This window comes from Rhinoderma darwinii, chromosome 3, assembly GCF_050947455.1.
Source record: "Rhinoderma darwinii isolate aRhiDar2 chromosome 3, aRhiDar2.hap1, whole genome shotgun sequence".
Lineage (NCBI taxonomy): Eukaryota > Metazoa > Chordata > Amphibia > Anura > Rhinodermatidae > Rhinoderma > Rhinoderma darwinii.
In genome coordinates this window covers 280,118,756-280,142,200 of record NC_134689.1, presented here as the reverse complement: position 1 = coordinate 280,142,200, position 23,445 = coordinate 280,118,756, and the positions used below count along the sequence as shown (strand labels likewise).

Genomic DNA, 23,445 nt, shown 5'->3' with positions numbered 1-23,445 from the left:
ATGTGTCTAAATCCTGGCCAAGCAGTAAGCCATACCACTATTCACTCCTCTTTTACAAACTGATGTGCATGGTGCAAATGGCTCTAAATTCTGGGGAAAATGGTGCTACTTTGGTGTAAAACTCACAAAAAATTCACAAATGCAATGATAGATGTGGGTCTAAATGTTCACAGATCATGGAGTCTGAATTATTGCAGTTTTACTGGCTTTTCAGACACAATTCATAAACGTCATATATTAACATAAAACCTAAAGCCTAAATACTTGACATCTTCAAAAGACAAGCAACAGCTCGGGATGAATACAATACTTCTCTATTAAGGGTTTTTCAGGATTTATTAAATTAGCCCAAAAAAACATAAAATGAAAAGTTACATTATTAGCTAATAGGTTCTTTATATAAATTTGGTTCCCTGTAAACATTCATTGTCCTTTCATTTCTGTGGTCACATCTATAGTAAGGGTGTGAGAGAGAATTCTCACTCTCAACCTCCTCCCGTACTGCAACGTAACAATAGATATTACAGCAATTGTAGTGACCCACACAATAAAGTTATCATGTCATTTAAACCGCGTGGTGAAATCCATAAAAACAAAACCAAAAAAACATTGGCGGAATTACAGTTTTTTTTTTTTATACTATACATTCTATGTATTATAATGGTACAACTGAAAATTACAACTCGTCCCGCAAAAAACATGCCAGCATAGACTGTATTGATGGAAAAATTAACAAGTTACAGCTTTTGGAACAAGGAGATGAAGAAACTAAAAGTATCGCTAAGTTCTTTGGTCCAAAATAGATTTATACGTTTTTATGCTAAACATACTTTTTATAAATGGTTATGTATTTTTTACATTTTCTATGTCATTATCTATAGTAAAAATAAATGAATGGGGAGAAGTGTATGACGCTGATTGGTCAGCGTCATACACTCCTCTGTACAACGCCCACTTGGTCAAAAGTAAAAACACGCCCAGTTGGGCATTAAGTGGTAAAAATAGATAGTTTTTCTAAATAAAAAGCATTACTGTCATCTACATTATAGCGCCCATCTCCTTATGTAGGAGATAGGGCACTTATAATGTGGTGACAGAGCCTCTTTAATGCTGTTAAAAACAGCTCAGTCAAGATGGCTGCCCCTATGATAATTACAAAAAAATAAAATAAAGAAATCTACAATCAAAGAATCGAAACAGATTAGAAAAACAGAATAAGATTTTACAATCGGAATTTGATTAGAAACAAAAAAACTTAGGTGATACATTCCCTTTAAAGGGGACTTTACTGTTTATTTGGCCAGTAATGGCCTTGTGTTAGGAAACGTCCGTCCCTTTAAGATTACCATGACTACTAGTCTAGCTTCTGGGCGGTTCTGGTTTTAGTTGTTCAGCCTATCCCTTCTCTCCGTCTTTCTTCCTATCAGATGTAAGGGTGGAGTACTTAAACCTGGGTTGCTTTTGTGTTCTTTGCTTGTGATTTTCCTTCCTGCATGTGTTTGATCAAGCTTCTGACTAAACCCTGTACCTTTGACTATTTGGACTTTTTGGAACTGGACCTCGGCTTGTCTCTGGATTACCCTTTGCTTACGGATTTGGACTTTCTGCTGATACTGACCTTTGCTATTCCTGACATCCCGTAGCTTTGTGATTTGGACTTTCTGTTTACCCTCTGGCTGTCTTGTTACCTGCTCTGCTATTGCCTGCATTGTACCTCTTATCCAACACCGAACTCTGTTAAAACAACTTGGGTTCTATGCAGCAAAAAACATCCTGCCTTGTGGTGGGCTCTGGCGAAAACCATAGAGTAGCCTTAGATACTGTTGATTAGAGTTGTGACTGATTTGTGGTTGCGGATTTATTTGAATGCTCAGTCCCAACAGTCTCCAGCATCCTCACATAGCAATTCCACAAAACTTCCACCCTGGAAATTGCTCAACCAGTGATTCCATAACACCTTGTATATATTTGTACATTAGATATGCTTATTTTTATTAACGGTGTCCTTAAATGGGCTGTTTATGTGCTATTGCTGCTGCCCCCCACAGGTGGGGTTCTATTGGAGAAGAGGCCTGTCCGGCCTTCTGCAGTTTTGTGGCTACCTGCCTGAGCTGTGTCTAAGAACTGTGCCTCTCATATTGAGAAGTGTTGTTGTTTTTCCTGCTGTGACCGGTTGTACTGAGAAGTACATAGTAAAGTTTGAGTTTGCAATAAACCTGATTTCACACTTCTTTACTGCGACACACCTGGAGGGGGCGATACACAACCTAGGCACACCTTACATAGTCATAACTGGATCCATGAATAAGGCAAGCGGGATGTTGTTATTGGCGAGATCATGTGACATAATCATCTAACCATCCTATTCTGGTCTGCTAAAGCATATTTACAGTTCTGCCTTGTTCTTGTCACATTTTCATGTGTTTGATTCTCAACTCCTTGATTTCTTTATAAAAGACAGACGGCATGCAAGTGCACAGGAACACAAGAAGGAGAAAGACATCGTGGGTTATGTAATTTTGAAGCAGTGATACTGTATAGCTTCCGCTACAATTACAATCCTGCCCATAGTGAGATACATATTCATGTAAACAAGAGGACTCGTCAACTACGACAATTACACAGATGCATAAATTAAATGCCTCACAAGTGATTTATCAATTTCTCTGAAGTATAGTAAACTGATACTAATAATTTCATCTTTCTGAATAATGTAATGAACCATAAATAATTATCAATTATTGCCAATACTAATACTGAGGCATTTCCAGTAAGCGTGAGTCATATTAAAAAATATTTTGTAATAACACTTCCAGTGGACATGACATTGACAGGAAAATAAATATTAATGGATATGTAACTACTATAAAAATCAGGATATCTGTTATCTTATATATAAAAAAAACGTTTTTGTAATTATGCGCTCATATCTTATCTATTAGAATGGGTTTCAGCTCTCTAGGACCTACCGTTCACGACATATTCACAAAAGCAAATAGGACACCACTGGATTCCACATCAAGGATCTTCCTCCATATCACATGACCCGTATTAGCCAATAGAGAAGCTCGCAGGTCCTTCATTGTTAGCCTCACTCACAAACACACAGTTTTAGACCTGGTTTCCATAACAACCAAACCGTTTTTCTTTACTCAACGTGTTACTCGCCATAAACGAACTGAACCTATACTGGATTTCAGTATTCCCATGTATTGAAACCCTTTCATACCAGTCATGCATCCAAAAAGGAACCCTGGGCTTTGCCACAGGAGTCTTTTGTCTAAGATCATGGCTGCCCGATCTGCTGAAATCTCTCAACAGAATCAAGCCTGTGGATTTCAGCATTCTCATAAATTGAACCCATTTCAGACCAGTCTTGCCTCCAAAAAGGAACCCTGCACTTGGACTTTATCAGATATGTCGGCTTCAAATCAGTAGGAAATGAAGTTTTTAACCACACACACAAACAACAAACAAATGGACCAGCGTGAAGCCGGGTAAATCTGCTATTCTATATTATAAAAGTAAATGTCTGTTTATCTGTCCTCTATAGGCATCCAAACGCCTGAACCATTTGACCCCAAATTTGGCACATAGGTACATCGGGTGTTCAGGAAGGTTTTCGTAAATGTCCCAACCTTGCCGTTGTTCTCTGTTATCAGCCATTATAGCGAATGTCTGTTTGTCATCCTCTATATGCATCCAAACACCTGAACTATTTGACCCTAAATTTGGCACATAGGTATATCTGGTCTTCGGGAAGCTTTTCGTAAAGGTCCCGACCTTGCTGTTGTTCTCTGTTATCAGCCAGTATCAGATGATCACGATCCAATACTATAGAAGCGAATACGGACATTCGCTTTTATAGCAAAGATATTTTTATCTGGCAATAGCAGGTGGTGCACTCTACAAGATAATCCTAGATGGGAAGGTACAGGGGAGCGGTTACCCATAGCAACAAATCAGATTACTGATGGCCAGGAGGAAAGCTGCATTACTAGCTGCAGAGACTCCTCTTGCCCAACTGCAAGCTGATCAAATGTGTCATAATGCCGCTCGAGCTGCTGAAACACCTCAGCAAACCCCGGCTTTCTCAGCAACAGATCAGACATGTGGCTCTCAGAATCGCAGAGACTCCTGCCCGAACCCAGGCCAGAAAGCAGGCTGATCGAGCACATCATGATGTTCAGCGTGCTACTGAGTGGGCTTTCATGCATGATGCTGTTTTCAATTATGATCCAACCATAGTCTATGGCCAACTGGTAATAAAACTGCCAATGTTGTTAATCAACAGGCTCTGTTACAGTCTTATGACTCCATTTCCTACCAGTTTAGCTGTTGGGTATTTAGGAAGTTAAAATTGAAATAAACAGTGTGTAACTTGCCGAGGTATATAGGGCTACTAGCGATTTCCCCATAAACCAAGGAAATACGAGGGAATGTATTATCCTCCTGGGCACCCTTGGAACAAATCCAGTGAACACACAAACAGACAGACCGACACGTTATACCCAGGCAGCGCCGGGTACTTTTTCTAGTACGTATATATATATATATATATATATATATATATATATATATAAATGTATTTCTGTTGTCTGTTGTTTACGCACAGCTAAACGACTGGACCAATCCACACCAAATTTGGCACATAAGTAAATCAGGCGTTTTGGAAGGTTTTACACCTGGTTTCAGCTCTCTACGACCTACCGTTCGACATATTCACATAAAATTGCAATACAAAAGCACATATGGCACCACTGGCTTTCACATCAAGGGACCCACTTATATCACATCAGATGACCCGTATTAGCCAATAGAAACTCGCAGGTTCTTCATTCTTAGCCTCACTCACATACACACAGATTTACACCAGGTTCACATAACAACCCACTCATTTTTGGTTTTCTTAACAATCCAGCCATCTTTCTTTACTCGCCGTGAATGGACTGTACCTATACTACACTGTACCTATACTGGATTTCAGCATTCTTATAAATTGAACCCCTTTCAGACCATTCGTGTCTCCATAAAGGAACCCGCACTTGGATGAAAGACTCCAGCAGCAAAGCACATGGCTGTTGCCCGAGCTGCTGAAACCTCTCAACCGACCCAGGACTGTGTCCTGGCTGACAAATATTCCCCAGCAGACTGAGGCACGACTGCAGTCTCAAAAGGGTCAAAGTGCATATCGTCGAAAATGGTCGGCAGGTTGTGCGCATGGCCGATGTTGAAAATGACCCATATTTGACACTTTTGTGTGTATTTTGTAGTAAAAGGCTTACTTTATTGGATATGTTGGCTTCAAATCAGTAGGAAACAAAGTTTTTAACCACACACACAAACAACAAAAAAATAGACCCATGCAAAACCGGGTAACTCTGCTAGTTATGCCATAAAATAGAAACCTTTTCCTTTCAAACAAATGTTTTTTTTGTTCATATCGTTGTAATTTACTATTATTGAAAAATAGGCTTTTCTCTTGCGAAGCAAGTCAAGTGGGACAAGTGATGTTACCATAAAAATCAGATGTAGCAGAGCTCAGTTTGTCATTTAGCATAACCTATCCACCATCTGTGTTTTACTGCAAGTAAACCTGCATTATGTTTAGGCCTCTTGCATACAGCTCCGGGCTACATGCATTCCGTGTGCCACTTTATAGTACATCCCCATGCAATGCTTTGATGCTCAGGGCTTTGTCAATTCTTCTACAACAAAGTCACCCAACAATGAAGGATCACCATCGGGGCGGATCGGGCAGCTGCCCAGGGCCCGAGGCTCCCAGGGGGCCCATGGGATCCAGACGATTCACCCTGATTCTACCAAACTGATTGTTAAAATTACAGCTGCTTTGGAGAACCGGGGAGAACCGGGAGCCAGAACCAGTCCCCTGCATTCAATTGTATCCACATCCTTGGGACATGGATACAACTGATTAATCTAGCGCTGGCGAGGCACGGGAACTATCAGTTCCCTGCCCTGCCATTCACTAACACACTAAAAGACCCTCATAGTTGGCTGGCAAGAGAATTAATTTTAATAACAGATTGCCAGATAGCAACAAAAAGACCGTTTTTTTTTTCCACAAATATCTAATTTTATAGGAGTATATAGTTTAAGTATATTCTTTATTATAATCTTTATTAGAAATCCAAAAAAAGGACGAACTACACTAAAGTAAAAAATACAATGCAATCCAACAGAGGGCACACACATTGATTCAGCTTTGTCTAAGGGTTATTTTGCTGTCAAACATTTTGCGGCTAACAGATAGCGATTGATGTCCGCAGCTATAGTCCATTGTATCTATCTACTTTAATCTAACTGCCAGAGTATTGCATTGAGCTAAAATTCAGGAAAGCCCCCACAACATGTTTCGCTACATGTAGCGTCTTCAGGAGTTTAGGGGCCAGTGACGGCGTGCTCCAGTCCTTACCCATTGATAACCTTCAGGTGACATAGAAGAGGATATGCCAATATAACCAACCAATCAGAATAGGTCTAGAAGATAGAACCCTTCTACCATGTGATGGATGTTCAGATAATCCAATAATAGGTCTTATAGACCGTCCAATCAAAAGAACAGGTCTGCGCATATGTGTTATGTATGCATTCGGCATCCAATACGCATGTTAAAGGACTTGAAAGCGCAGGAGATAGGTATATAGCACATACTCAGGGACTTCGTTCCGAGAAGCTAAATTTTATCAATGTGCCAATGTTAAGGAGACACATACTTATAGACCGTCCAAACAAAAGCACACATCTGAGCATACGCATATGTGTTAGTTATGCGTTCGGCATCTAAGTATTGAACAAATTCTGATGCAGAAGTCAGAAGACTTAGAAGTGCACAAGACAGGTATATAGCACATACTCAGGGACTTAGTTCCGAGGAGCTGAATTTTATCATTGTGCCCAAGTTCAGGAGGCCCATAACAAGGGTGGAAAAGGACTACTGTATAATACTATCACTAATTTAAACAGCATAAAGATGTTTTATTATATCAATAGCGATTTGGCAGTAAATAGTTGGAGGTCTAGAAGGTCAATGTTAATAAATGCAACATGCCAAATGGAAAGTGCCAGTCAACAATACAGTTTGGTCATAAATTAATACATCTCCTAATATTTGGATCGGGAGGACTATGAAAGTAGACAATACTTCTGTGTCTTTATTCTGTATATAAAGTAAGGGGGAAGGGATGCCGCCACGTATAGACAGTGAGGAGCTCTTTAGGGTCTTTATAATTTTTTTTATTTGCATAGTAAAAATAAATAATAGTAGTTATGGTAGTGGTTTATGAAAGCTTCCACTTTGCAATAATAACACTCACGGTTGATCGTGGAATATCTAGGAGAGAAGACATTTCATGAACTGACTTGTTGCAACGGTGACATCCTATTACAGTACCACGCTGGAATTCAGTGATCTCTTTAGAATGACCCATTCTTTCACAAATGTTAGTAAAGTCCAACTGCATGACTAGGTGCTGGATTTTTTACACCTGTGGCAATGGGATTGAATGACATACCTGAAATCAATGTCTAAAAGGGGAGTCCCAATACTTTTGTACATTTAGCGTACCTCTCCCTGCCAAACACCAAAAAGATTATTATTTTTTTTAAACATAGAAACTCATAAAAATGAAAATGAAGATCATGTATTCTATTAGTGTTGTAGAATTGACACTTGACAGTGATCTAAACTAACAGTATTCCCATGAACCTGTAATCTGCATGTTAGAACTATGTGGCCCCTTTTTAACTTGTGCTTATGGCTTACCAGTGTCAGTGAGCCGCTATGTTATAAAGTAGTTTGTTAAACATGAAGAGTTTTCTGTCAAATGGATTCAAACTCAGTCAGTTGTTTGTTATGCACAGTATTGATTAGTGGCAGGACTCCAATGCCAATTAGGATGAGGAAAAGAAGATTTAGACTTACTCCCTGGTCAGTACTCCAGCAGTACCCAACTCATCCCTCCCCAGCTTTTACTGCGCTCGCTGTCTGTCATTCACCTTCAAACAAGTCACACAAATACCCCTGACAACTACATTATACAATACTGTACAGAAGAGACCTGATTAAAATGATAACATAGCCCCACAGCTGCTCTCCCCTATTACCAGAATCACTCTCAATCATAAAGGGAGGGATTCTGATAATAGAAACATATAAGTGAATTGCCACAATATAAATTATATTTTTTGCAATTGAATGATAACCAATTCTTTAATATGATGTTAGATATAGAAACGCTCCATTCAGCTACAGAAGCATTGTAATGATAATCTGCATGGGTGTTTCCCTACAAGACTGTCAGCAGAACATATAAAGCATATATTCCGTCATTGTATTGCACACACAGTCTGTCTACAACCCACTGAGAAAATTAAAACATATAAAATCTGCTACTATTATATTTAAAGAGGCTCTGTCACCAGATTTTGCAAACCCTATCTGCTATTGCAGCAGATAGGCGCTGCAATGTAGATTACAGTAACATTTTTATTTTTAAAAAACGAGCATTTTTGGCCAAGTTATGACCATTTTTGTAGTTAATCAAATGAGGCTTGCAAAAGTACAAGTGGGTGTGTTTAAAAGTAAAAGTCCAAGTGGGAGTGTATTATGTGCGTACATCGGGGCGTTTTTAATACTTTTACTAGCTGGGCGTTCTGATGAGAAGTATCATCCACTTCTCTTCAGAACGCCCAGCTTCTGGCAGTGCAGACACAGCCGTGTTCTCGAGAGATCACGCTGTGTCGTCACTCACAGGTCCTGCATCGTGTCAGACGAGCGAGGACACCGGCACCAGAGGCTTCAGTTGATTTTGCAGCAGCATCGGCGTTTGCAGGTAAGTCGATGTAGCTACTTACCTGCAAACGCTGATGCTGCTGCAGAATCAACTGTAGCCTCTGGTGCCGGTGTCCTCGCTCGTCTGACACGATGCAGGACCTGTGAGTGACGACACAGCGTGATCTCTCGAGAACACGGCTGTGTCTGCACTGCCAGAAGCTGGGCGTTCTGAAGAGAAGTGGATGATACTTCTCATCAGAACGCCCAGCTAGTAAAAGTATTAAAAACGCCCCGATGTACGCACATAATACACGCCCACTTGGACTTTTACTTTTAAACACACCCACTTGGACTTTTGCAAGCCTCATTTGCATAACTACAAAAATGGTCATAACTTGGCCAAAAATGCTCGTTTTTTAAAAATAAAAACGTTACTGTAATCTACATTGCAGCGCCTATCTGCTGCAATAGCAGATAGGGGTTGCAAAATCTGGTGACAGAGCCTCTTTAAGTACAAACTCTACTTTTCGCATAGGTGGTTCTAAAAACTCTATAGGATTCTAAAATTGATAAAAGGAAAATACCGTTCCCTCTCCTCCCCATCCCAAGTGATAGAAAGGAGGAAGTTCAAAGTTATGTGACATGTCTAGGGCGCCTTGCACATATTTGACCTTACTGTTTTTATTAGCCCCAATATTCCTGATAGTAAAGAACAGAAGTTCCCTTGACAGGGTATGAATCATTCTCAGAAGCTACTCATCAGTGCCTCAGCATTCCCATCATTGCTTGCCACAGATGCCCCCCTGAGAACACAAACACTTACCTCTTGTGCTGGGCTACTCTTAAAGGGAAGGACAGCACAGAGCCAGAGGTAAATACAGATGGGTCCGCCATTACCGTTCCGCGAATTCCACTGTAAAGAATCTGCCAGACACAGCTTCTGTGTCGACGCCCGTGGTTAGTCAGTCTGCACCTGCTCCTAAGTCTGATAGAGTGACTCCTTCTTCTACCACTCAGGCTGGGAGGCTGAGGAGTGGGAGAGCCTATCACAGCCTGGCCAGACGGAGCTACTGTCTATTTATACCTTCATTTCCTGCTTCTCCTTTGCCTGTGATTCTCCTGTTTCCTGGCTCTGCTGCTGCTGCTGCTTGTACTTCTTCATATTGACCCTGGCTTTACTGACTACTCTCTTGCTCTGCGTTTGGTACCTCGTACACTCCTGGTTTGACTCTGCTCGTTCACTACTCTTGTGGCTCACGGTGTTGCCGTGGGCATCTGCCCCTTTTCCCTTAGCTTCTTTGTACCCTTGTCTGTCTGTCTGTCATGCACATAGTGAGAGTAGGGACCGTCGCCCAGTTGTACGCCGTCGCCTAGGACGGGCCGTTGCAAGTAGGCACGGACTGAGTGGCAGGTAGATTAGGGCTCCCTGTCTTCCTCCCTACCCCGTCATGACATAATCACAGGCAAAGGAGAAGCAGGAAATGAAGGTATAAATAGACAGAGGGCAGGAGCTAGCTCCGTCTGGCCAGGCTGTGATAGGCTCTTCCACTCCTCAGCCTCCCAGCCTGAGTGGTAGAAGAAGGAGTCACTCTATCAGACTTAGGAGCAGGTGCAGACTGACTAACCACGGGCGTGGACACAGAAGCTGTGTCTGGCAGATCCTTTACATCCACATATAGAAACACATAGAATAGACCTCTCATAACAGAGTATCGCAAAATCATCCTTTTTTTTCAAAGCTGTTTGTCTTGCGCCACTCATCTCATGATAAGTAGAGCCAAGAGGAAAGGTAAGTAAGGACAAATCTATACAGGCTGAGCTCTTATGAGCTGCTGACGTCAGTTAATGTGTTTGATATGCTCAGACGCAGTAACTAAGCCAGCATTGACATCAGTTACAATGAAGGCACCAGTGTGACAGGTGGAAATATATAAAAATATTTTCAGATTGCTGATCTACGTGTGCTCATCTATTCTTTCAGTCCTGGAATGACCAGAAAGAAACAGAATATGGAAGCAGTGCACTTTAATTACAGTACATTGCAATATAAAAGCAGTCAAAGGAGTTGCCCACTTTGTATAATCCCTACTTGTCAGAAGGTTCCCTTGACAAAAAGCTGATAAAGTGTCCTGCTGCTGGGAACCCAAACAATCAACTGTAATCAGTGGGGAAACCTGACAGAAAGTGTTTCATTTCCTTGCAGTGCCACCACAGGGGAAATTAAGCATTACACAGTGCCCATTAACATCAATGGGTTGTCTGTATAATGCAGGACAAGGCAGGTCCTCCAGAGCAAGAAAAGTTCTTTGTAACTGTTCTCCACTCTGGCCAAGAGATGAGTATCCTGAACATAAGACCCCACTCTTTTAATTCAAAATTCCCTAATAGGCCATATAAAAATAGATTTTTCTAAATTGGACATATTGCAAAGCTGCTGGATGCAATTGTTCTTAATATATAGCTAAAGTTAATAAAACTTAAGGTCAAAGCCGCAGAAACAAAAATCTTTATATAAAGATTTCAATTCTTTTACAACTGGAAGTGGTTCATACTCTCCTTGGTCACATTGCTGTGCTCACAAATCTGGTCAAAAATTGAGTTTTCACGGAAGCAAAATTCCCTTATTTCCATTCTTATAATTATAATGGTTTCAGCTCTAAATTTATGTTGTGTCATGCCATTAAATGCTTACCTGACGTGGAATTCAATGTAATTAGTGGCAATATGTAATACTGAATATTATCTTACGTTGGAAACTGATACCTAAGGGAAAACTTCAATGGGAATAGAAAGGTAATTGCCCCCTCCCCCAGTGTTTTTAGCAGCCAGTTCACAATGTTAAAAGATGAGTAGCCAATATACATAGAACTTACTACTACTAAATAATTGTTTACTGGTCCCCATTTGCACAAACAAAAATCCATACTTCAGCTCATCACATGGCTTCCAGGAACTAGAATAATAAAATACCTATTTCAAGCTTACATATAATAAAAGCTTGCCACCATTAGCTTGTAAAACAATGAAAATTCACTTCAAAGAAGATCCTCCAAATTCTTTTGGATTCGGATCTTCCCTACAGAAGTCAACGCAGTCCAAAAGTATGTATCAGTAATACAATACCATTGACTTCTATAGGGAGAATACTTTTTTTTTAATCTATCGAAGACCAAAAATGAAATCAATGGAGTCTATTATAGAGTCTAGCAATTAGAATAAAAATATAACTCCCGATTCCACTCTCTATTCTAATTGCTAGATATTTTGAAACGTACTTGACTTTTTCCTGAGCGACACTAATATGATTTGTTAGACACTTGAGTTCTGATTATAATGCAGCGCAAACACTATATCTTAATAAATAGAGTATTTAGACTATTAATGTCTATGGGAAGAATATTGATACATGGTCAGTGGATTCGGAAATATGTTTCAGTATTGTTAAAAGATACGTGATCTGCTCTGATCTGTGAATCTCTATAAACTGATGAAGAATCGGAAATTATTTAGAATTTGGGGAGTTTCCCATAATATTTATTAGTTTTGGAATCTTTTGGACTGTGCAATATATACTTTTTTGGTAAGTGGCCACCAAAATATGTTTAAAACTGATGCTTAACATCAAAGGGTAAGGACTGCGACTGACAACAGTCATTTGATCTCTGCTCTTTTTTGGAGATCCAGTATAACCACTTTGACTAGAAGTGCCACCAGTAGTACTTCTGTTCCCGGCTTCCAGGGTGACAAAGATAATGTCTGAGAGCCACAGCAGAATTTTGGATTTCTGGGCATTTCTTTTTTTGTAATTGTCCAATTATTCAGAGGCTAGAATTTTTCAACATTTCGGGGGTTGCTGGGGGTACAGAGTGACTTTACTGGAGTTTTTCTTTAATATCAACATTTCTACATTTAAAGCACGGGAAAGAAAAAGATTTATGAATTTATTAATGTAAAGTAAAATTGAGGGTTCTGTATTAACGAAAATAACAGACAACTGGAAGTTCTCCTGGTAGGTTAGCAGCTATTAGTCTCAAGTTATTTTTTCTCTGTGCTGGGATACTAGGATTTCTGGACCTTTGGGTTCCAGTCTACTGCAAATCTACTAGATATATTTATTAGCCGAATACAGACCAACAAAAAATATTTAGTGAGTTACTAAACCGTAGATAAACTAGGTATAAATAGTGGGAAGTACAAACATTACAAAACAATCACAGTGCCTGTAAATCAGTGCACGCAGCCTGTTCTTTAGTACGGAGTCATATACATGCATTGCCATGCAGTTTCCGTACACATCTAGAGTAGAATACCTCCATACATATAGAACATGGAGGATGTCACAATTGTTTTTATTGACGGATCCATACGGAATCCGACAGAAAAAAACCTCTGTATACATCTGGATAAAATCAGAGGCATGCGGAGGTACAGTAGAGGTCTGACGCGCCTCTATGCAGGCCTTATTACCTCTCCGTACAAAATACAGCATGAATAAGTCCTAAGAAAAATCAGATCAGCCTCCAATCACATAGACAGTGATTTTATTATTAACTAATCTGACTTACATCTGTGTCCTTTTTCTTTAATGCAAATTATTATTTGCACATATGCTCTGCTCTGTTTTGGCTTGCTAAACAAGTGGTTTGTATATCAAGTGGAGTTACAAAACCGGATTGACTGGCTGTGTTCTTGCGTGACATAAAGTGTGGGATATTGTGTGTGATATATGAATTGAGTGCTTGCTAAAAGAAGTTTGCAAAACTGACACAATTTAAAACCCTTTTTTATTTCCTAGCTTCTGTCCTGCTGTGTAGCTGATTAAGAGGAGGGGTTAACTGCTCCTAGGTGGTATAAATTAGCCCTCAGGACTCTGTAGAGCCAGCTCTGTTTTGGCTTGCTAAACAAGTGGTTTGTATATCAAGTGGAGTGATAAAACCGGAGTTACAAAAGAGGAGTTATAGCCCCTGTAAGTACTCTTCTTTTCTTTTAATTTAACAATTGTTCACTGTTTTTTTGTAGCTGAGTATAATGGACAGCAAGATTGGAGGTTTTCTTCAGTGCACAGTTTGCCATATGTATGCATGACTGGAGCCGGAGATCCAGAGTGAATACCTCTGTGGCAGATGTGAGCATGTTGTTCGCCTGGAAGCTCGAATTAGAGATCTGGGGGAGCAAAATGCAACACTGAGGGCGATAGACAATCTTGAGTGGAGCATGCTGCTCACGGAGCACGCAGTTGGTGGGGTAGAACTGGAGGGTGAAGGCATGGGTGAGCATAAGGCAAGTAGTTGGGTTAATGTAGTTAGGGGCAGTAGAAAGGGGTCAAAGAAATGGAAGGCAAATTCTTGCCAAAATTGCCAAGTTGGGTAATGATGCGAGGGTGTCGGTCTCAGAAATGGCAGCCCTAGTGGATACTGCTCTCCCTAACAGCCGGGAGAACAGCCCAGCTAGTAGTCGGCGGGATGGAAATGCAGATAAGGCAAGCCAATTGGTAGTTGTAGGGGATGCTATGATCAGGAAGGCGGATAGAAGAATTTGTCGCCAAGACCGCCTCAACCGAATGGTTTTCTGTCTCCCTGGTGCCAGGGTTCGGCATGTGGTGAAACGGGTGGATAAATTAATGGGAGGGGTCGGTGATGATCCATCTGTCATGGTCCATGTAGGTACCAACGACAGAATAAATGGTAGGTGGAGGAGCCTTAAGAATAATTTTAAAGAACTAGGCTACAAGCTGAAGGGAAGGACCTCCAAGGTTATATTCTCAGGAATACTGCCTGTGCCATGCGCATCACAGGAAAGACAGCGGGAGCTCAGGGAGTTAAATGCATGGCTTAAGTCTTGGTGTAGAGGAGAAGGCTTTGGGTTCCTAGAGCACTGGGCTGACTTTTCATTGGGGTACTATAACGGTTCTCACCGGTTTGTTCGTGGATCCTCGGTGTCGTCTGGGAGAGGGTGTGTGGAACCCAGGCAACGCTTGGCACAGCGGGTAGAGGCGGTCGGATGGATAGGCAGAAGTCAGGACAGGCAGCAGACGTCGTAACGGGTATGGCAGCAATAGGTCAAGGCAGGCGGCAGATGTCGTAACGGGTATGGCAGCAATAAGTCAAGGCCGGCGGCAGACAAGGATAGTCAAGTTCAAGCAGAGGTCAGTAACGGGAAATCCAGACAAAAGGCAGAAGGAACGGAAAGAGGGAACTAGGGCACAGGGAACTCACGAGGAACTTGGTTGAACAAGCAGGGATGGAAGGGAGGAGGAACCTTAAATAGGAAGTTCTGGGAATTAAGGCGCACGCTGGCCCTTTAAGGCAGGACGAGTCAGCGCGCGCGCCCTCTAGTGACTGCAGCCGAACATCGAGGATGCCGACCGCGGAAGGAGGTAATGGCTGCACTCACCTGATGCTGTCCAGGGCCAGCAGAGCATCTGAACCGGGTAAGTGGAGCTCGGGACGAGCAGCTGATGAGGGAGGGTGCCGGAACCAGAGCAGAGGCCGTGGGAACGGTGGGGAACGGCGCGGCAGCCATTACAGTACCCCCCCTTTATGCCCCCTCTTTTTAGGCTTGCTTGGAAACCTTCGCTCAAAGTCCTTGATGAGAGCTGGGGCGTTGATATTCTCCACGGGCTCCCATGATCTCTCCAAAGGACCATAATCTTTCCAGTCCACTAGGTACCATAGTCTCCCCCGTGATCGTTTGAAATTCAAGAGATCCTGGATGTCAAATTCGGTATCAGCCGCTGGTACAGGATGGACCGGAATTTTCTTAGAAAATCGGTTGAGTATGGTGGGTTTCAGCAGAGAAATGTGGAAGCAATTAGAGATTTTTTAGGGACTGAGGAAGGCGAAGTCTGAAAGTTACTGGATTAATTCGTTTAGTTATTTAATAGGCACCCAGAAACCGAGGAGCTAGCTTGTAACAAGGGGTCTTTAGACGTATGTACCGGGTGGATAGCCAGACTTTATCCCCAGGAAGGAGCTGTGGGGGTATCCTGCGTCTTTTATCCGCGTCTCTTTTAAACCTGGCTACGGCTCTGTGGATGGAGTCCTTGGCCGTCTGCCAAATCCGTATAAAGTTGCGGTGGACCGTGTTAGCAGCTGGAACCTCAGAAGGCACGGAGACTGGTAGGGGAATTCCTGGGTGCTGGCCGTACACCAAGAAGAAGGGAGAAGAGCCAGTAGATTCCCCCGTATTGTTGTTGTAGGCAAATTCGGCCCATGGAAGCAGACCTGCCCAGTTGACTTGTCTCGGAGACACAAAATTCCTGAGGAAACCTTCAAGTATTTTGTTTATCCGCTCTACTTGACCATTGGATTGGGGATGGTACGCGGAAGAGAAGTCTAGTTTGACCTCCAGCAGTTTGCACAAGGCTCTCCAGAACTTTGATGTGAACTGTACTCTTCTGTCAGAAACAATATGCTTAGGAAGACCATGCAGGCGAAAGATGTGCTCGACAAACAGCGTTGCCAGTCGGGAAGATGACGGAAGGACTGAGAGAGGTACGAAGTGCGCCATCTTGGAAAAGCGATCCACCACAACCCAGATTACGGTACAACCAGCAGAACTAGGCGGATCGGTGATGAAGTCCATGGCAATGTGTGACCAGGGAGAGTCAGGCACAGGCAGGGGGTGCAAAAGGCCAGCAGGTCTTGAATGGGAGACTTTATTTTGAGAGCAAGTGGAGCAGGCAGAAACAAAGTCTTTAGTGTCTTGGGACATGGAAGGTCACCAGTACTGACGACCAATCAAATCGAGAGTCCTTTTGATGCCAGGGTGCCCAGAAACCCTGGAGGCATGACACCAACGTAGAACACAATCCCTTTGTTTCGGGGGCAAGTAGGTCTTTCCTCTGGGAATGTGTACCACTTCGGCAGGAGCAGCAATCACAATACGTTTCGGATTTATAATAAACTGGGGACTGGGCTCTTGGTCTGTGGGGTCAAAACAGCGAGATAAGGCATCAGCCTTGGTATTCTTTCCAGCAGGTCAGTAATGAAGCTGAAAATCGAATCTGGAGAAGAATAATGCCCACCGAGCTTGACGAGAATTTAGACGTTGAGCAGTTTATAAGTATAGGAGGTTTTTATGGTCTGTGTAAATGATGATGGGGTGCCGTGCACCATCAAACAGATGCCTCCATTCCTCCAGGGCCAATTTAATAGCTAAAAGTTATTATCTCCAATTCCATAATTTTTTTTCAGCGGATGTGAACGATTTGGAGAAAAAATGCAGGCCACCAGACTCCCTCTACAAGTCTTCTGGGACAGAATAGCTCCAACTCCCACAGAAGAAGCATCGACCTCCAGAACGAATGGTTTGGTGGAATCCGGTCTATGTAGGACTGAGGCAGAAGAGAAGGCAACTTTAAGAGCTTGGAATGCGGCTTTGGCCTCCGCGGTCCAGTCTTTAGCATTAACCCCTTTTTTGGTCAGAGCAGAAATAGGAGCCGTCATAGAGGAGAAATGAGGAATAAACTGGTGGTAATAATTTGCGAATCCTAGCAGGCATTGGACCGCTTTGAGTACTTGCGGAAGAGGCCAGTTGAGAATTGAGGACAGCTTGGCTGGATCCATTTGAAGACCCTGGTCGGAAATGACATACCCCAAGAAAGGCAGGCTGGTTCTCTCAAAGAGGCATTTTTCTAGCTTGGGAAACAGAGAGTTCTCTCGCAGACGTTGTAACGGCGCACATGCACATGATGGGTTTGAATATTGGGAGAGAAGATTAAAATGTCATCCAGATATACCACCACACAGATGTACAACAGATCTCGAAAAATGTCATTAACAAAGGCCTGGAAAACTGCAGGAGCATTACAAAGTCCAAAGGGCATGACAAGGTATTCAAAATGCCCCTCACGAGTATTGAAGGCAGTTTTCCATTCGTCTCCCTCACGGATACGGATGAGATTATAAGCTTCACGAAGGTCTAGTTTGGTGAAGATTTTCGCCCCCTGTAGACGGTCAAAGAGTTCTGAGATCAATGGTAACGGGTACTTGTTCTTTAACGTGATATTGTTTAACAGGTTCCCGACCGCTGGCCAGCGGTCAGGGTCTCTAAAGTCCGCCGTATAGACTATTTACGGCGGCACTTCAGAGACTGTGCACGCGCGATCGCGTGCACACAGCTCTGTGCCCTGGCTGTTGCTAACAGCCATGGGCACTGGGCAGAATGTCAGGGGTCAATCTTTTGGCCCCTGAACATGTGATCGCTGTGACAACCAATCACAGCGATCACATGCATTTCTGCATAGAAAACAGTGTGCACGCTATCGCGTGCACACAGCCCTGTGCCCACGCTGTTACCAACAGCTCTGGGCACTGGGCAGAGTATCAGGGACCAATCTGATGGTCCCTGAACATGTGGTCGCTGTGAAAACCTATCACAGTGACCACATTTGTTTTATTTTGACTTTTCTGGCAGTAAATCTCCTGCCTCTTTTCTTCTCCTCAAACATTGTTTCAATTTGAGGAGAAGAAGAGACTCGGGAGAATTGCTGCCAGAAGATTACAGTTACAGTTACACAAAAAATACAGCTACACTCTAAAACATTCTCTGTATAGATAGATTTCTATCTATCTATACAATCTATCTATCCATCTATCTTTTTTTCTATATATCTACCTTTCTATCTTTTATTCTATTAGAATAGGCAGGTAGGGAGTATATAATTATATATATATCCACATATATATATAATATATATAGCAATAGCGGTTTATTTTTTTGTTAGCGGTAGTGTAGATATATATAGCAGTTAGTTTGTGTGTTTTATATTAAAAAATAAAAATAAAAATTTGTTTAGTTAGTGTTAGTGTTAGTTACGTTATGGCGAGGAAGTTGTTTAGCGCCGAGGAGGCATACGCCATGCTGTGGTCTGAGTCGGAGACCGCATCAGAGATGGCGTCCGAGATGGAACCTGTTTTAGGTAGTGACGATGACAGCGTCACTTCAGGTTCATCTTCAGGGGACGTTGTCCCTGATGCAGTTGAAACTGCAGAACTTGAAAGCGCAGGGCCAAGTAGCGCTGTAGCACGGGACAGCCTGGTCCCTTCAGTCCAGGCTCTTGTATGGGCACCTGCCCCATCTTTTGGGCCTAGAATCCACGGATTTACTGCCACTCCTGGCATAACCGTGGACAATACAAATTTTGTCCAAATGGATTACTTCCATTTATTTATAACGGACGACATCCTAAATCAGATTGTCCACGAAACAAATTTATATGCCACTCAATATATAAGGCAGAAACCTTCATCCACCCATGCCAGAGATTGGACGCCCACCAATTTGCTGGAATTAAAAAAAAAATTGGGGCTCACCCTAAATATGGGTATTGTCAAAAAGCCCTCCATTAGGTCTTACTGGTCAACAAGACCCGCCCAAGCCACCCCAGTATATTCTGCAGTAATGCCCAGGTCTCGTTATGAGACAATAATGAGGTTCCTCCACTTCAATGACAACGCACAGGCCCCCCCAAGTACCGATGCAAACCGGGATCGGTTGTTCAAAATAAGACCGCTAATAAATTCCCTGAATAATTTATTTCTGCAACTCTACACCCCTGAGCAGAATGTAAGTGTGGACGAATCCCTCCTCAACTTTCATGGCAGACTTAGCTTTCGCCAATATCTACCTTCAAAAAGGGCAAGATATGGCGTTAAGCTCTACAAATTGTGTGAAAGCGGGTCAGGATATACCACCGCCTTCAGAATTTATGAAGGGCGGGACCGCACAATAAATGTTCCTGGATGCCCCCCTGATCTTTCCACCAGCAGTAAGATCGTGTGGGAGATAATGCAGCCTCTGCTTCACAAGGGGTACCACCTGTACTGTGATAATTTTTATTCCAGTGTGCCCCTGTTTAGGCATTTGCATGCTGCAAGCACTGGGGCATGTGGTACCATGCGCAAAAACAGAATTGGTTTTCCACAGCAATTAGTGGGGAAGCGCATGGTAAAGGGGGACTCCTGTGCTTATGCATCTGAGGAATTGCTGGCGGTCAAGTTCAGGGATCGCAAAGATGTGTATGTGCTAAGCACGATTCATACCGCAGGAACAGTGGCAGTGAGGGAAAGGGGGGCAACATCGGACAAGCACAAACCAGTGAGCGTGTCCGAATATAACAAGTACATGGGGGGGGTGGATTTAAGCGACCAGGTTTTACAGCCCTATTTAGTAAAACGCAAAACTAAAACCTGGTACAAAAAAGTGGCCATTTATTTGTTACAGGTGGCCATCCACAACTCATTTGTGCTCTACAAAAAAAACAGAGGCAGAGACACATACCTGGATTTCCAGGAAAAAATTATTGAAGGCCTCATTTTTGATGTTCAGGACACCCGAGAATGCCCCCAGTCTGAGGATGTCACGCGACTGACTGAAAGACACTTCATCAGTCGGATTCCCCCAACACCAACCAGAAGCAACCCTCAGAAAAAGTGCCGCGTCTGCAGAAAAGACGGGCACCGCAAAGATTCCCGATATTTCTGTCCCTCATGTCCCTCACAACCAGGCCTGTGCATTGAGCCATGTTTTAAAAAATACCACACTGTTCTGAATTATTAGATTTTAGTTAATTCGTTGAAAATATATTTGCCCTACATTACGTTTTTATTTTTCCCCTGATTTTACTCCAAGGGTGAGGGAGGGAATGGGTGGGTGGGGGGTGGATGTCATGTTTGCATATTCTCTAAAGTTCATCTGCTGGAGAGCTCCATTTGCATAAACCTGCAATTTCTTATTTTAGAAAACCCAAAAAAATAAATTCCCATTATACCCCTAGATGAATATTTTGGGATTTCTGCTTCAAGAGCAGATATTTTGGAAGTGTTATAGAAACTCTGTTGAGTTTTGTAAAACCAGCTTTGAAAAAAAGCGATTTGTGAAATAAGCTTCTTCTATCGTCCGCCCTCCGACATCTCTATGTGATAAATAAGGCACACATATTTGGTATCCCCATGCTCAGGAGAAGTGGAAGAATGTGAAAGGAGATGAATTTTGGCCATGGTCTATGCCGTGTGTGAAAAATGCTGGTATAAACTGACGCATTTGCTAAAAAATTGCTAATTTTATTTTGATCCATCTTATTCAAGAAACTTTCAGAAGAAAACTGGACTGTCTAAAAATATGATAAACCCCTTGAAGAAAACCTTGTGGGGTCTACTTGTGTGAATGAAGTCATTTATGGGGTGATTCTAATGTTTCAGCAGCATTACGCCCACCAGAAAACAGTATGCGGCTATAAAATCAAGTGCAGAATTCCTGGACCGAAAAGCCTCCTTTTATGCCAAGCCCTGGCACATGCCCGCACAGTGAATAAGGCACACATATTTGGTATGATAAACCACTTGAAGAAAACCTTGTGGGGTCTACTTGTGTGAATTAAGTAATTTATGGGGTGATTCTAATCTTTCAGCAGCATTAGGCCCCCCAGAAAACAGTATGCGGCTATAAAATCAAATGCAAAATTCCTGGACCGAAAAGGCCAAAAAGCCTCCTTTTATGCCAAGCCCTGGCACATGCCCGTGAATAAAGCACACATATTTGGTATCCCCATGCACAGGAGAAGTGGAAGAATGTGAAATGCGATGAATTTTGTCCGTGGTCCATTTTGTGTGTGAAAAAGCTAGCATAAACTGACGCATTTGTTAAAAAAAAAGGTAATTTTATTTTGTTCCATCTTATTCAAGAAACTTTCAGAAGAAAACTGGACTGTCTAAAAATATGATAAACCCCTTGAAGGAAACCTTGTGGGGTCTACTTGTGTGAATGAAGTCATTTATGGGGTGATTCTAATGTTTCAGCAGCATTACGCCCACCAGAAAACAGTATGCGGCTATAAAATCAAGTGCAGAATTCCTGGACCGAAAAGCCTCCTTTTATGCCAAGCCCTGGCACATGCCCGCACAGTGAATAAGGCACACATATTTGGTATCCCCATGCACGGAAGAAGTGTAAGAATGTGAAAGGAGATGAATTTTGTCCGTGGTCTATACCGTGTGTGAAAAATACTAGCCTAAACTGACGCATTTGCTAAAAAATAGCTGATTTTTTTTTGTTCCATCTTATTCAAGAAACTTTCAGAAGAAAACTGGACTTGCTAAAAATATGATAAACCCCTTGAAGGAAACCTTGTGGGGTCTACTTGTGCGAATGAAATCATTTATGGGGTGATTCTAATGTTTCAGCAGCATTACACCCCCCAGAAAACAGTATGCGGCTATAAAATCAAATGCAAAATTCCTGGACCGAAAAGGCCGAAAAGCCTCCTTTTATGCCAAGCCCTGGCACATGCCCGCACAGTGAATAAGGCACACATATTTGGTATCCCCATGCACGGGAGAAGTGAAAGAATGTGAAAGGAGATGAATTTTGTCCGTGGTCTATGCCGTATGTGAAAAATACTAGCCTAAACTGACGCATTTGCTAAAAAATAGCTGATTTTTTTTTGTTCCATCTTATTCAAGAAACTTTCAGAAGAAAACTGGACTGTCTAAAAATATGATAAACCCCTTGAAGGAAACCTTGTGGGGTCTACTTGTGTGAATGAAGTAATTTATGGGGTAATTCTAATGTTTCAGCAGCATTACGCCCCCCAGAAAACAGTATGCGGCTATAAAATCAAATGCAAAATTCCTGGACCGAAAAGGCCAAAAAGCCTCCTTTTATGCCAAGCCCTGGCACATGCCCGCACAGTGAATAAGGCACACATATTTGGTATCCCCATGCACGGGAGAAGTGGAAGAATGTGAAAGGAGATGAATTTTGTCCGTGGTCTATACCGTGTGTGAAAAATACTAGCCTAAACTGACACATTTGCTAAAAAATAGCTGATTTTTTTTTGTTCCATCTTATTCAAGAAACTTTCAGAAGAAAACTGGACTTGCTAAAAATATGATAAACCCCTTGAAGGAAACCTTGTGGGGTCTACTTGTGCGAATGAAGTCATTTATGGGGTGATTCTAATGTTTCAGCAGCATTAGGCCCCCCAGAAAACAGTATGCGGCTATAAAATCAAATTCAAAATTCCTGGACCGGAAAGGCCGAAAAGCCTCCTTTTATGCCAAGCCCTGGCACATGCCCGCACAGTGAATAAGGCACACATATTTGGTATCCCCATGCACGGGAGAAGTGGAAGAATGTGAAAGGAGATGAATTTTGTCCGTGGTCTATACCGTGTGTGAAAAATACTAGCCTAAACTGACGCATTTGCTAAAAAATAGCTGGTTTTTTTTTGTTCCATCTTATTCAAGAAACTTTCAGAAGAAAACTGGACTTGCTAAAAATATGATAAACCCCTTGAAGGAAACCTTGTGGGGTCTACTTGTGCGAATGAAGTCATTTATGGGGTGATTCTAATGTTTCAGCAGCATTAGGCCCCCCAGAAAACAGTATGCTGCTATAAAATCAAATTCAAAATTCCTGGACCGAAAAGGCCGAAAAGCCTCCTTTTATGCCAAGCCCTGGCACATGCCCGCACAGTGAATAAGGCACACATATTTGGTATCCCCATGCACGGGAGAAGTGGAAGAATGTGAAAGGAGATTAATTTTGTCCGTGGTCCATACCGTGTGTGAAAAATGCTAGCATAAACTGGCGCAATTGCTAAATTCTTGCATTTTTTTCCAATTTTGCCCACTTTAGAGAAAAAA

The 23,445-nt window shown here is 42.2% G+C and overlaps 1 protein-coding gene across 3 annotated transcripts in view; it reads right to left on the bottom strand.

Moving 5' to 3' along the window:
- WDR72 (WD repeat domain 72) overlaps positions 1–23,445 on the bottom strand; it is a 266,149-nt gene that overhangs the window by 230,069 nt on the left and 12,635 nt on the right. Inside the window, exon 1 of one of the 3 annotated variants that reach the window (XM_075855214.1) lies at positions 2,970–3,043. The exons of the other annotated variants lie outside the window; for them this stretch is intronic. The gene's annotated coding sequence lies outside the window, so the exon portion shown is untranslated. Of the gene's footprint in view, positions 1–2,969; positions 3,044–23,445 lie in introns of those variants that run through there. 3 annotated transcript variants of the gene reach the window in all.